Source organism: Gossypium hirsutum, chromosome D05, assembly GCF_007990345.1.
Source record: "Gossypium hirsutum isolate 1008001.06 chromosome D05, Gossypium_hirsutum_v2.1, whole genome shotgun sequence".
In the NCBI taxonomy this organism is placed as follows: domain Eukaryota; kingdom Viridiplantae; phylum Streptophyta; class Magnoliopsida; order Malvales; family Malvaceae; genus Gossypium; species Gossypium hirsutum.
In genome coordinates this window covers 3,778,999-3,792,146 of record NC_053441.1, presented here as the reverse complement: position 1 = coordinate 3,792,146, position 13,148 = coordinate 3,778,999, and the positions used below count along the sequence as shown (strand labels likewise).

Sequence of the window (13,148 nt, the reverse complement as noted above, 5' to 3'; positions counted from 1 at the left end):
CCATTTTAAGATGGTCACGTCGGTTGTGCATAACCTAGAGGAGTAATTGATCCACTTGGAAAAAGGGGCTTCTTAAATGTAGAAAGAAACTATAGATTGTAATATTGGAGTGTTCCTGGCCTAAGAAGTTTCAAGAAATGAAACAAGATTGTGAACTTGGCACAGAAAGATACACAAATGAATTCTCTAAAGCATTAGTATATACCCCAATTGGTTATTTACATTGGAATTCGGAACTCCCAAAATTATAAGGAAAGCATTGAGAACTTACATGAATGAATGCCATTATCACCCTATTATCACCCTATGTCCCTAATATTTATCTTTCGATTTTTTTCTCCTCTGTTTCTATTTCTACTACTGAGTCAAGAAGTGATTTTGTTACACTTCGAATTACATGCAAAAAATGGAATAAAACAAAATTGAACAAAAGAACCTTGTTAACATGTGTGTGTTTGACTTGATGAGTCATGACTGCCAAAATAGCTCAAAATCATCACTATACAATGAGCGATCTTGAATCTCCAGATTCGCAACATGCCAATTTATAAGTTGTGATTGGAAAAGTTTACATAAAACCAATCCAGAAGGAAAAATCCACCATTCACTTTCGTCCCTGCATCCAAAACCCACACCATGTTTAAAGCTAGAATTGTATCACAGTTAAAATTTCCTTTGCAACTGCTAAAACATCAACTTACATGTTAATATTCCACGGCTGAAGGCTTGGGGTTCTTATACTCGATGATGACCGACTGTTATGGTTGATATACCCACAAAGAAATGCAACAACCTGATGAAAGATGAGACAATATTAGAGTAAAAAGATAAGATAATTGGGAGGGGGAAAAAACAATTCATCTAGCCATTAAATATCGCTTGATAGGAGCAAGAAAAGCAGGGGGAGGGGAATTGGGGTATGAATGCTATTTAGATTCACCATTATCAACCCTTTTGCAATATAGTTACTTCTGAAATTAATGTATACTAGTTATGGATTTCCAATACTTGAGGAATACCTCTATAGGAATTGTAGGAACACAAGCAGCAAGTATATCAAGCTTACACTTTGTCAAAGAATTGTAGGAAAATAAACCCAAAACAACCAGCAGTTTAATCAAGTAAAAATTTCATTAAAAGATTCCGGAACTTACAACATTAATCAAGGATGTTATGTTCCATAAAGCATAGAAACGTGCAAGACCTGCAGAACGCCTTGGCCCATGACTGAATAAAGCGTTTATGCCAACAGGAAATGGAAGAAGAATGCCGAGAGGTATGATAAACACAACCAGAGAGACATCCACCAATGATACTGAATACAACTGGAGGAATGTAAGCAACACTAAGCTAAAATCTCCTAAAAGTAGCATTGATATGACTAGGCCAACAAGATCCTGCAATTGTAAACAAGGTGTTAGTGAAAGATTTGTTAATAAAAATTAATGTAAACTAAAATTTGTGTGAGCTACCTGGTGACCAGCAGGTTTAGTATTATGAACTAAAAACGAGAGAAGGTAAAAGATATATCTCTTATCCTCAAGCTTTCGTAAGCTGTTAGCATCTATAAGCTCTCCATAACTCTTCTTCTTTGCAAAACCTTCATTGCCTAGGGTTAAAAGTGCATCTTCTCTTGGATAATCAGATTGATTTTGCATGTATGTGGTGTTCAAGCTGAAGGACATAGGAAGGTAACCAGGTTAAATGTCATATAATTGCAGCAAATGATTCCATCATATGCGTGCTCGTGCACACAGACATTTGAAAAGAATCTGAATTTCTTTCCATCAGACACTAAAACAATAACTACTCTTAAACTAAGTTCCTTGTGCTTCTGTCTGGGACTCCCTACAGCTCATCCTATTCCAGTGCTGAGGTATATCAAAATATGCCAATATGACTTTGGTACCAACAACATGAAATTGAACGTCCAAGTTCAGACAAATAATGGTGCACAAAACACAGATGTATTACCTTGAACGTAGCTCAGTTCTGACTCTTCCATTGGTATTTCCCAACGATATATGTCCATTTTCCTCTTCAACAGAATACACCAAAAGTCCGTACTGGCAATAACCACCAGGTGCACTGCGAAACCAGGCAAGCTCAATGCGTACACCATGGTTCCTCAAAGCAGGATTAGCATGTGTTCCAAGCCATCGCAGGACAGGTCGAAATGTTACTGTCAGCCATCCACGGCAAACCAAGCGTAATTGTGCATTCAAACCAGCCACCAGTCGGTACCAAGTTGTAGGGGGCACCAACTGTATGAAATAATTAACATAACTCCATGAAAACTAAAATTTGCAAGATGAAACCTACCTTTCACCAATTACATGGTTAAAATCTGAGAAATAACCTGACTCATAAGACTGGCAAGAATGTTATCATTTTGAAGGGAAAATGGAGCCATGTAACTTCCGTCACCTCCAAAAATTATAGCCATAGGGAACTTTTGAGGGAGGCGAGGGGGAAGGTCTGTTCTCTTTTCATCTCCACCAAGGAAGAAGTCCACAAAAGCCGACATCAAATCAGAAGTTGCAGATACCTACAGTGATCAAATATCAGAATTTCAAGCTTGAAGCTACACTAAAAGATTGGGTTTTAACCACACTCGTATCAAGATTGAAGAACTGTTAAAAGAGTGTATAGAGTTAATGCATAAATTCCAAAAACTTTAAATTGTAAGGCCTGTTATGACGGTGTCCCTTTTTTTAGCCTTTTTGACTCAAAGCAACTATATTGCCAGATATAGCACTAGCTCAACTTGATGATATACTTTGCACTTGGTTAATCATTTCACATGCAAAAATGTAGCAATGTAGCCTACGCCTAACAATATATTACTTTGTTCTCGTCAATTGGAAACAAAATCTGGTATCTTCTTTATAAAGCAAATTGAACTGAACTTTTTTTAAAAAAAATCCCGAACTGATGAGAACATCAGGATATCACACAAGAACAGATAGGAAGTTTATCTACTCTGCCTCTAGGTGATATGCATAAGAATGAGAACATAAAAATGTTTAACAATCAAACTAGAAAGAGCTCAAAGCATAGAAGGATCTATCTCGATCCTCAAAAAAGTCAAAATAGTTTATTTACAAAAGGCTGGAGGTGAGAAAACAGAAAAAAGATGGAGCTAAAACAACTACGAGATGTAAATCAAGTTAAAAAAAAGGCCACAATAGTAAATGAACTAGACCAAGAGAAGTAAATAGAGACCTTAATCCCCTCGTAGAGAGCCCTTGAACGGCAAGAACGTAAGCAAGCATGGTCATATTCTGATCGCACAAACTCACGTAATTGTTGCAATTTCATTCTTCGGCGCCATTGCTGCCATGACCAAGCAACAGGATATGCAAGAATAGAGAGAATGGTGTAAATTGCACCTTCCCACCATTGGTAGGCAGCTATTGCATTAATCTCATCCACAAATATGCCGTATGCACCCTCATATCTGCCAGGGCAAGGACATAAATTCAATGTATAACAATCATAATTAAATATTAATAAAACCCAGTACGCAGCATGATGGAAGATTACAAATTGCAGCATGAAAAGCAATTCAACAGAAAAGATAAAAATATACTCACACAATCTCCTTTATTTCTTCTGCAGGAGTGTGAGACAGATGCCAAGGTTCACTGAAACTATTAGGACCCATGAAATACATTCTGTGGATGTGACTCTGGGACTCCTCAGCTCTGTTTGTTTCCATTACCTGAAATGGGAGAAAAAGAAGGCACAATTGAAGTCAACAAGGGGGTATAATTTGCAAAAGAACAAGGAATTTGTATGAAGAAAACAATAATAATAACAAAAATACCAACAACAGGATAGAAGGCCAGGAATTCTATTAAATAAAAAAAGAATCAATATAGAAAAATTATACAACCTCATTTAATGACTCCAAGAATGGGAAAGAATGATCTATCTGATGGCCATGCTGAGGGGGAGAAGGGCCAGGTAGTTCATCAACCCCAACAAATTTCATGCGTGCAACACTAAGCACCAATGCTAAGAGGATGAGCAGACCAACAAGTAGAAGAGAAAATAACCAAGGTCCTCCAAATGTGTAAATTAACTCTTCAAGAGCTGTATAACAGTGTGGCATGTCATATCTGTCAGAAATGCATTCATAAGGACAAGGTGTTTCAGCGTTACCACCTGTGAAGGAGGAAGTCTTGCATATTAATTAAAATTCTGAAGGAAAAAAAATTGAAATTAATTTTTGTTAAATAGCACGTGATATCTAAGTGTCTAAAGACGGTACAAAAATTCCAAAAACTGCAGTATAAGAGCAGTATGCCATTTGAATCTCATATCAGATAAAATCCACTCCATAAAGACAGCATCTGAATGTACCTCGTACAGCAATATAAATGGCACGATGGGGAAGCTCAGAAGCAGGGCAACGATGACAGAGAGAACGATCAGATCCAGTGACATTCTTGTAAGTACCAGCAGGGCATTCCTAGACAACATAAATAGTTAACAAACTCAACAACTGAAAGTATTAACCCAATTTGTATCAGTTAAAACGAAGAAAAATGATTTTACATACTAATACAAAGAGATGAAAGATAAGAATTGCTCCAACGAATTTGGAGGACCGCATTATGTTAGTTACATACTATCAGAACAAAATATACTCGGTAAAGAAGTTTCATTCGTAATAAATTGCCCATTAATTCAGAAAGAAGAAGTGGACTGGATAGAATTGCCCTCCTTAAAAAGTGGAAACAATTCAATATAGAATTCATGTTAATTTGTTTGTTGAAATATTTTAATGATCTGGGATCTTCAATTAAAAGGTTAGCCCCAACTATCGTATGCAATGTTAAACAAAAAGAATCTGAAAATTTTCAAATGCAACAGAATTGCCTACTTACGACACAAATGTCCATAAAGCCCTTTGGACAAGCTTTACCAGTCACAGTTCCCCACCTTGTTCACTATTCCCTGTAAAAATAATCAACATATCACCAGGTTATCAAGATGACTAACTTGTACGCAAGCATCTAATAAAAGTAAACTTGTCAATTCTGACCCAAACTCAAAAACTAGATTTGATTAACCTAAATCTAAACCCAAATCAACCTGATTTGACATGAAAAAGTCAAGAGCATAAACCCAAAAACAACCAAAACCGGAAATTACTCAAACCCAAAAGACCTGAAAATTTAACCGAAAATGATTTGACCCAAAAACTTGAATGGCCTAAACCCAAGCAACTTGAACCCAAAATGATTGAACCCCGAAATGATCCAAATCCAAAATAACAGAAAATTTTAAAACTTGATTAACCCAACCCAAATTGGCCTGATCCAAAACCAGCTTGACCTGCCCAACAGACATGTCTAGCAACAAGTGTTAACCATGGGAAAACTAGAAGGCAGCAACATAGTTTCTAGTTAAAGAAAACAGCAAACTAAGATGTCCTTTCAGCATGCAGTGATCATGCTGAATGTAACATATTACCTCTTGTAAACATTGTCCACTAAAACTGTTTAATCAAGATACTGATTAGTTCCATCCAGGTGTTTCAAGGCAATGATATAATCTAATGATCAAATACTCATTAATGCGAGTTCCAAGATAAGTTTAAAAACTTAAAAGCTTCACCATTTGATTCCTAGGACCAATAAAAGATCTAAACATTATAGCATAAAGTTTTTTAAAAGTATAATCCCAGAAGCAAATCTTACACCATGTTTGCAGATTGAGGCTATAATCTAGACTTCTGATTAACTTTTCCATTTATTTATTTATTCATCCCATTTAATCTATATTCTCCAATAACCATGTTCACAAAAAAAAAGCTACATAGTGGTTAGCGGTTATCGTGCAATATCACTTTCTGGAATACACTACCTGGAGAATTGATTGCCCAACATACCAAGGACCTAGAAATGTTATTGCATGTGTAGACCATAGGTAAGCTAGCATCCAGAAAAATAAATTACATTGGAAACAAACCTAGCATGGATGCTTCCCTTTACCCTAGCAATTGGCTGGTAGACATCACCAGAGGGAATGTATGACCAATGAAAATGAATCCTTCCACCACCTCCACCGCCACCCCCTTTGGAACTACCATATCCTCCAACACTTGAAAGAATAGCAGATTCGCCAAGAGTCAAAGTGTGCAGAAACAGAAGTACAGTTCCACCAGAGCCACCCCCAGGAGCTATGCTTGAGTCGTTAGAAACAGAATACTCTTGTTTCCAGACAGTTCCTTCAAAACTTTCTCCATCGGCCCTCACTGCACCCTCAACAGACAAACTTGACAACGGATGCTCCACGGAACCAAACACTGTTCAAACATAATCTCAAGAAAATAAGAAGCAAATTTTAAATAAAGTGGCTATTTACTAGGACTCTGTTTGGTATGCGAGCTATTTTGTATAGCTCAACCATTAGATTCAAACTTTTTTTCCTTCCTCCACCCTTCCAACTAATCTAAGAGTCTAAAGACAGTACAAAAACTCAAAACAGGGTCCCATGGCTGCCTTTGTTCACATTTTTTCAACATTCCATACTGTAAATTATAACCTAAAATAATCATCAAACTTCTTCAATCATAAGAAAAAATTAAAGATAAATTTCAGTAACTGAAATCAACCAACCAGTAATAGTAAAGTTCTAGCTTTCCAGGATGGTCATTAAGAATTCACCTAGCCATAAACATTTCAGAGAAACAGACACTGAAGTATAAAACAACTTCTCTACCACTGCTAAGACTTGATATCAAAATCTTCAGAAATTAAAATGCAAGAGCCAAAAAATATAAGCTGGCGAAAATAAATGACACAAGGGCCTTACCTATAATACCACCACCTGCAGTCGAATCATCTGGGCTCTCAATTCCGCTTCCGCTGCCAAGTTCACAGGGCAACTCACGATGCCCATACGAGATACCCCCCTCAACACAACTATCATTATAACATGCAAGCCCCCCTCTACCACCATGGCCACCACCACTGCCAATACCATTGTATAAAAAGTTTCCTCTACCGACACCACCTATGCATCCTGTACAAGAACAAAAAAGGTCCATCAAGATATGACGGTTGACAAGACCGTTTCATGGAGGAGTTCATTTGCATGCATGTATGCAAGGGTGCATTCACACATGATAGAGAGATTTGAAGAAAATAGAACCTAAAATATTGATGGAGAAACATACCCATCCCAGATGCACTGATTATTCCAGAAGACCATACAGATACTGTTCTTGCCCGATGGAAATGAACAACAGATCCCTTAATAAGACCTTCAACAGTGACGTCCTCAACTCGGCAGATCTAAAAAACGAAATAATGATACAGTTAAATAAGCAGAAGCAAGCATATTCCTCGGTTCACTACTGCACAATCATATTGAATAAACACCTGGAGAGTAAAAGACAGAGTCGAATTCACATTGCAATCTTCAGGTGGATGAAGTAGTTCAATGGGGCAGTCTTGGTGCTCACAATAAAGCTTCGGTGTACTGCCAAATGCAAATACAACAGTGAGATGTATTACAACTTATAAGATGGTACACACCTTAGAACAAGGGTGATACAACCAAAACCAAAACTTACATGGCATCAGATGAGGCATTCTCTAGGGGACCACGCAAAATAGACCCAGGTCCAACCTTCATGCAAAACAGATATAATTAATTCATTAATTATTCAAGACAATCAATACAAATCTCCAAGCACAGAGTAATGTACCCCGCAGCAAGAATTCATCAAAACTGGTAAATGGCATCCGTAACTATTTACCATACAAGAGACTGTAGGTGAGCCCCATCTTTCTGTTTAACTTTTATGGTGATTGAGCCACTTTGTGGTGGTTAAAAAATTCTAATCCATCAGCATCAAGATACATATATATGGCAGCAACAAAATCAATAGAAGAACTAAAAATTACATGAAATTTACATCGACTTATCCTCCGACAAGAAGAACAGCATAGCAGTTAAATCCCCAGTCACACTTGCATGCAAAAATGGCTTCCATAAAAAAAACTTTATACTAAACCCTACACCCTAATTGTGCTCAACATAACAAATCATGGTGAAACTTATGAAGAAGTCATTGTCCATATTAAAATTTAAGATAAGCAGATGGATCACAAATGAAAATGCAAGTTTAGATAGACCAGTAAAACTTAATGATTTACCACTGGGGAACAAGAGAAGCATCTTTGTCACCTAAAACTCTACTGAACCAATAAAAGTTTAACCAGTCATGCACCTTAGCCACCAAACAGAATTGTCCTCAGCAATCTAATTTTGCTTTTATTTTAACCACGTCAGAAATTCAACAGCCAATAAAATTTATAAACTTAGAACTGAGAATGACCAATCATAAACCAGAACAAAATAAAAACTTACGTTAATACTGTAAAATAGTGATAGGACCAAACGTTGAGCTTGAATTGTATCTCCTGGTCCTGATAAATTCAATAAACCTTGTCCATGTACTCCCAGATTTGCATTAGAATGAATGACTGATGATTCCTGGGTATAAAAGGACAGAGGTAGGGAGGATTGGTCAAGAATAATTACATCCAGGGAAACATGCAACAGAAAGAGCAAATGTGCAAAGGGTTAAACACCTTGAGAACAACTAAATTACTAGCCTCAAGCCATGATGTTGCAACAGTAACATCTTCACCACCATCTATTTGCAATTTAGAATTCCACATCAAGAATATTTTCACAGTCATGCGTAAAGCCCCATAGACCTGATGCAAGAGAAACAGGGAGATCATTAAATAGAAAAATGGAACAGAAAAGGTAAACTGAAGCAAATATAAATAGAAAACAGATGAGATAGCTGATATATAATACTCCCATTAGAAATCATAGAGCTGCTTCTATTCAGAACATACAAAGACATGTTAACAACATGAAAGTGTGTCAAATGAAGTGGAAATACATGGCTACAATGACAACAGATGGATAAAACTCCAATCAAAATAAAATCAGCTACTTCAACAAAGGTATTCTGTTGTGCGAACTAGTCAATGACTTAGCAGTATGACAAAAATAAGAGGTTAAAAGACCATCAATAGCAAATATGGACAATGTTGTCTTGATACTGAGACAAGAAAGATTATAAAACTTCCTCATAAAAAAAAGTATCAGCCACCTTGATTACAGAATCACTCATCAATAGTTCTTCTGCCAATAGTTCAAATTCTGAAGACCCATAATGTGCTAGCCCAAAGCTCAACACAGCCCTGCATAGTAGACTTATCTGTCCATGCACCTATATAAGGAAAAAATGCTAGAATCAGATTCCTCATGAAAAGCTTAATCGTATCTTCTGAAATTTTATGAAACATACAATGCAGGAAGAGGTACTACAAGTAGGTTAACAACTCAATACAAGGAAAAAGGATACCTTAAAGGGAGAATTTCAAATACTAAAGGTAAGTAAACATGATTTACTACTAGTTCATTTGGCTTAAATATTTATTTTTGAAAAAAAGCCACACTCTGAAGCCTCTAACAAAATAGGGTAACAATCATGAATGCTGGGAGTTAATATATTCTAACATCTCGTTACGAAAATACAGACTTCAAATTCTCAAACCTGGACACGAGTCCAAAGCAATGGAACAGTGGCCCTTGCACAATTTCGAATGTAGACATTAGTCCAAAGTGGTCGATGAGGGAACTCTAGAAGAAGGGTTTCTGTAACTGTTGCCAAATTATGATTATCAACAGTAAGGCTACGGGGCAGAGCATCATAGAGGGTTCCAGCAGCACCAGCATTCTCTGGGCAGCCATGACTAATTCCTCCTGCAAAATGATAATCAATAGATCACTAAGCTGTCACATGAATGGGCTAAGTGGGAGCAGAAAAGGATATATATCAGAAAGCTTACAAAGATAAGCATTTTGCAGGTTTATTATCCAACAACAGTTCATTTTTCATGAAAGTTATTCATTTATGTTGTCATCAAAAGGCATTCCTACAGTTCAAAGTACTATAATCATCAAAAAGTGCTTCAAACAACACTTTAAAAATCTTGTATATCTTTTGTTTACTGGTTCTGAAAATTGTCCCTCCTCCTAGAAACTTTAAAGGAAACAAGTGTTTGTAAAAACATTATAACAGGAACGCTTTACGGTGTGTTTGGTTTCGGAAAATAGAGGTCATATTCATTTTCATTTTCTTGAAAAAAGAACATGGAAATCACTAAAGAAAAAATGTTTAGTCGTAAAAAAAATATTTTTGAAAAATAAAAATATGTGAAAATTAGGAGGGAAAAATCATTGATTTCACTAAAAATGTTCTGAAAAACTGGAAAACAAGGATTTGTTTTTAAATTTAATTATAATTGATGAATTGGCCGCGGTTCAAGTCCATATTAAGGTAACAATTTTTTTCAACAACATTTAAGTATCAAATCCATAATGCAGAACCCATCTAACAATAATTTTTTATTTTATTAACAATAAATATTGTTTTATTATTATTTAATCACTTATGTTTGTTTAAATTTATTTTATTATATTAATAACATTGTTATTTATCTAAAAATTATACTTCAATTTAATTATTATTTACTAATTAGATACCATAACATGTTTCATATCAATTTTCAGAAATTAAAGAAAGAAATTTATTTTCTAAAAATGAAAATAAAATATAACAACAAAAATTATTTTCTTGAACCAAACAGAGCCTCAATTTCCCAACCTTAAGATATACTGAACTCCGACATATGATGGCAAAACAGGAGAAGTCTTACCATACACATCGATTTTTGGTTCATCATGCCTGCTGAAAATATCAACCGAAACTCTTCCACCACCTCCACCAGCAAAACCATTACCTCCACAAGCACTTATCCAGCCACTTCCAGTCCTGCTCCTCACAGAAAAAAAAAAGGAACAGATACTATAACATTAAAACCCTAATCATACCCAGGTATATATTGTGACATTTAACCCATAGTTATAAACCTAAGAGAGCCAAATAATTCAAATGAAAGACAAAAAATTATTTCCAGAATATGACAGTGCTAAGCATACATAAGATGGATTCATAGGCTACCATCACTTGTACAAGTTTTGATTAACAAAACTAAGATAAAGACACATCAGGCATGGCCTAAATGGAGAATAAATGATAAATAGACCTAAAAACCATTCATACAACTTACAAATGGGGTTTAAACAATGTAAATCACCATATTAATTGAGAAAGCTTCAACCTCTCCATATTAACTTAATTGAAGGTGCATTTTACAAATCCACAAGCATTCACATCCAGTCATTAGACATTTGCAATGAATAGCAAGTGATCCTCTGATGAAGTAAGGCTTTGTTCAAAAACAAAGAAAAGTGAATTTGAGGGTGTGTTTCATTAACGTCCAGCACTCTGGTTGGCATGCATCATGGAGAAGTAATAGAGCTTCAAGAGGTTTACCAAATGAGTCCAATTCATAATCACAAGTTCATAGCAGTTGATGCCTTTCCAGCCTAATAGAACTTTCATCACTACTGTTCCATAGTCTGATGGTTAGAATATATCTCGGTAAAGTATCTTACAGTTTTCTAGTCTTAACTACAACTACAAGTTCAACACGAACAAAATTCAATGCTTTCAGCAAGTGATTAACTAGTTAGAATCAAAACACTCCTAAAAGTTATCCTTATCAGGCTCACATAAACAGTATCTTAAGACTCTAATCATACACTAATTTGTAATTATTTCTTCTCTTTATTTCCTACGTTCTTTTTTTATTACCAAACGAACACAACAGAACAACCATCCAACTCTGGTAACTAAAAGAACTTCAAGAAACAAAGTTAACAAGAGAGAACCCTTACATTTTACGAGCTTTAATGTAGATGCTACCACCTGATCCTCCACCTCCTTTACTCCCTCCATCACCCCCATCAGCCAACAAGCTCCCATTCATCTCCAACAAATCTTTAATTATAATTTTCACCCGGCCACCACCTACCCCTCCGTAATCGACCTCCTTACTCGTTGTACCTCCCTTACTCCCATAACTCCAGGGATTCTGCAACGATGACCATGAATAAGCATCTCCTCCCCAGACATCTTCCGGTAGCTTCCCATCCTCCACGATACATGAAGCCCCACGGCCCCCATGACCTCCGCCCGCTCCTGCCAATCCCTGAGGCGTCCCACTCGTCTCTGGAGGTGGATCTCCCGCCCATCCTGTAGTGTTCACGGCCGATCCATTGTAAAAACTAGCGTTATAAGCCCCGAGCTGAAAAGTACCAGTAACTATAGTCGAACCTTCGCCTAAGGAAAAGTTCCCGCTGATGTTAACGGTGACGGAACAGCCCAAAGAGGGGCAATGGAATCTAACTCCGGGGAGGATGTAGAAATTACCCTTTCCCGCTATGTAGACGTCACGAGTTAGATTTAAATCGGCCACAATCTTACACGTGGAATCCAGTGAACCTATCCCGCCGAGGTCATTAGTGCATGATACAGACGGGGGGTGAGGAGGCGGAGGAGGAGGTGCCGGAGGAGAGTAATCTTGATGGAACAAAAGAACTTCCGAATCCGAATCGATTATAGAAAAATCCGATTCGAGGGTCGAAGAGGAATGAGAGATTAGTGTGGTGTAGAAGACGATGGTTAAGCAATGAAGAAAGCGAGAGCGTAATCGAGCCATTCCCTGCTGATGAAATTCATTAGAATATAGGGTTAAGATTCAGTTTTCGAATAAATTCGTTGATTCGGAAGCATACAAGATCAACAACAACAGCAATAACAACCATTGAAATGTGAAACAACCATGAAAAACTAACTTTAGTACTATTTGCTATAGATTTTGATCGTCCAAATTTTCCGAAATTTATAAAAATTCAAAAAAGCATTTCCCACTGACTCTCTGCACCAACAACAAAAAAATATTGTGTAGAAGAAGATGAGGAAAAGATAGAGAATGGTTAAGCTTACATGAGCTTGGTTCTTTTCCGAATCTTGATTTGTTAGGGTAGTTTTTTTCCCCAGGTTTGACTTTTCGAATCCAGTCAAATGTGTACATGTAATCGGCTTCTTCAAAGTTCAAACTTTTCTTAAAGTTCGTTTAAGCAACCTATTGGCAAAAGTGTTCTTCCAAACGACGGCGTAGACATACTCTTAAGTC

General features: G+C 36.6%; 1 non-coding gene across 1 annotated transcript; it reads right to left on the bottom strand.

Moving 5' to 3' along the window:
* Positions 1–170: 170 nt before the first annotated feature.
* LOC107906982 (uncharacterized) lies at positions 171–12,895 on the bottom strand. The gene is made up of 23 exons (XR_005913657.1): positions 11,848–12,895; positions 10,764–10,879; positions 9,599–9,807; positions 9,152–9,271; positions 8,616–8,744; positions 8,392–8,517; positions 7,592–7,647; positions 7,398–7,497; positions 7,193–7,310; positions 6,829–7,038; positions 5,970–6,319; positions 5,311–5,340; positions 4,896–4,958; positions 4,369–4,477; positions 3,899–4,170; positions 3,597–3,724; positions 3,226–3,460; positions 2,360–2,548; positions 1,975–2,264; positions 1,473–1,674; positions 1,155–1,397; positions 702–793; positions 171–616 (listed from the first exon to the last, which is right to left on the bottom strand). It is a non-coding gene; the product is annotated as an uncharacterized protein (transcript).
* Between the last annotated feature and the right edge of the window lie 253 nt (positions 12,896–13,148).